General features: G+C 38.3%; 1 pseudogene; it reads right to left on the bottom strand.

Moving 5' to 3' along the window:
- Window positions 1-1,664: 1,664 nt before the first annotated feature.
- Window positions 1,665-2,252, bottom strand: LOC118539341 (farnesyl pyrophosphate synthase pseudogene; annotated as a pseudogene).

Raw genomic sequence — 2,252 nt, 5'->3', positions numbered from 1 at the left:
TGTTCAAATTATTTATGTTCTTACTGCGATTTGTTTGGTCTAGTTTTTCTGTTTATTGATGAGGGGGAGATGTTACAATTGTGGATTTATATTCTCTCTTCAATTTGTCCATTTTTGCTTTGTGTATTTTTTTAAGTTCTTTTAATAAGCACATAGGTATTTATAATTGTTATATCTTTCTGAAGAATTGACACTTCTATCATTATGAAATGTCCCTCTTTATCTGTGGAAATACTTTTAATTTCAAAGTCTATTTCATCTGATATTAATATAGCCATTCCAGTTTTATGACTAGTGTTTGCTTGATTTATCTTTTCTCATCTATTGACTTTCAATCTGTTGGTTTCTTTATATAAATGTGTCTTGCAGAAAACATACACTTGGATCTTGATTTTCCTGATTTTTTTGACAATTTCCACTTTTAAATTGGAGTGTTTAGGCCATTAAAATATAATTATAAGTTTGAGTTACAGGGACAATATTGTTCTTTCTTTGTCTCTGTTTTTTCTCTTTTCTTTCCTGCCTTATTTTGGATTGAGTATTTTTTAAAATTCCATTTTAATTTATGAATTGCCTATGTAGGTATAGCTTTTTGCATTTTTTTTTTAAGAGAGAGAGCATGTGCATGCAGTGGGGGGGGGAGGGGCCGAGGGAGAGAGAGAGAGAGAATCCCAAGCAGGCTTCATGCCCAACCCCATGCAGGGCTCTATCTCAGAACCCTGAGATCATGACCTGAGCGGAAACCAAGAGTTGGACTCTTACCTGACTGAGCCACCCAGGTGCCTAGCTTTTTGCATTTTTAACTTGATAGTTTAGGGATTACAATTATAGGTCTTGATGCTTTATAATTTATTAAATTATTTTTTTTCCTGTTCTTCAAATTGGAAAATATCTATTGATCTGTTTTCTCAAGTTCACTGATGCTTTACTTCATTACTTCTATTTTGCTTGTAAATCCATTCAGTGTATTTTTCATTTCAGGTATTGTATATTTTAGTTTTGTAATTTCAGGGTTTTTTAATAGTTTTTATTTATCTTGAGATTTCCTATCTCTTTGTTCACTATGAGCCTTCAATAAGCATTTTCCTTTAGCTCCCTGTGTATAGTTATGGTAGCTGGTTTAAAATCTTTTTGTGCTAATTCTAGCCTGTGGGTCATCTCAGGGTTGCTCTTTGCTGATTATCTTTTTCCTTGAGATTGGATCACAAATTGCTGCTTGTTCCTACATCAAGCAATTTTGGATTTTCACTTGGATGATGTGAATAGTATATCCTGGAAACTGTTTCTGTTACATATTCCTCCAAGGAGTTTTGCTATTTTTGTTCTGACACACAATGTGGTTGGAATAAAATTTAGGAAAACAGATCTCTATACAAAGACATCAAAATAAATGATTTACTTAAAGTCCACATCTGAATTATAGAACTCCTACAAAAATGGAAATTTTATCTTCAGTAATTACTAATAGAGCACCCTAAGTCAACTGGCTTAAAAATAAATTTAGCCTTTCACAAAAGAAATAGTCCAAAGGTGGAATAGCTATAAGGCTGGTTGGTTCAATGGCTCAGTAACATTATTCAGGTACCAGGTTTTTTTTTTCTTTTTCTTTTTCTTTTGAGGATTAGACAGTTTATCGAGAACTTCCCCTCCCACCCTCACAGTCTCTAGGTCACTTTTTCCCCCTGTGCTAGCCCCAGGAAGATGGCTAGGGCCAGGGGCATGGCGTACCCACTCCAGGAGGCTCACAAGGTAGCTGTAGCTCTCTTCTTCGTACTGCGTGCACACAGCTGAGGGGTTCAGCTCCTCGTATAGGGCCTCACCCAGGCCACCTTCTCGGCCTCCTTTTGCCCATAATTCTCCAGAAGGATCTGGCGCTCTTCTGGAGAGGCCCGCCGTAGACACTGAACCACCAGGCAGCTGCATTTGTTGTCCTGGATGTCAGTGCCAATCTTGCCTGTCACACTGGGCTCCCCAAAGAGATCAAGGTGATCATCCTGAATCTGAAAGAACTGCCCCATCTCCAGCAGGATCTTCTTGGCATTGGCATGTTCTTTCTCCTTGTCACTGCCTGCCATATACATGACGGCAGCTACAGGAAGACAGAACGAGTAGAAAGCTGTCTTGGACTTGACAATGGATTTGTACTTCTTTTCAGTGAATCTGCCAAGATCCACATTGCCCCGGGAGGCTTTGATGAGGTCCAGGGTCTGTCCAATCTCAGTCTGATAGGACCTCTGTAGGAAAAGCTCAAG

This window comes from Halichoerus grypus, chromosome 3 (genome assembly GCF_964656455.1).
Source record: "Halichoerus grypus chromosome 3, mHalGry1.hap1.1, whole genome shotgun sequence".
Classification (NCBI taxonomy): domain Eukaryota; kingdom Metazoa; phylum Chordata; class Mammalia; order Carnivora; family Phocidae; genus Halichoerus; species Halichoerus grypus.
Note: the sequence above shows the minus strand (reverse complement) of the source record. Positions and strands in the feature narration are given on the sequence as shown.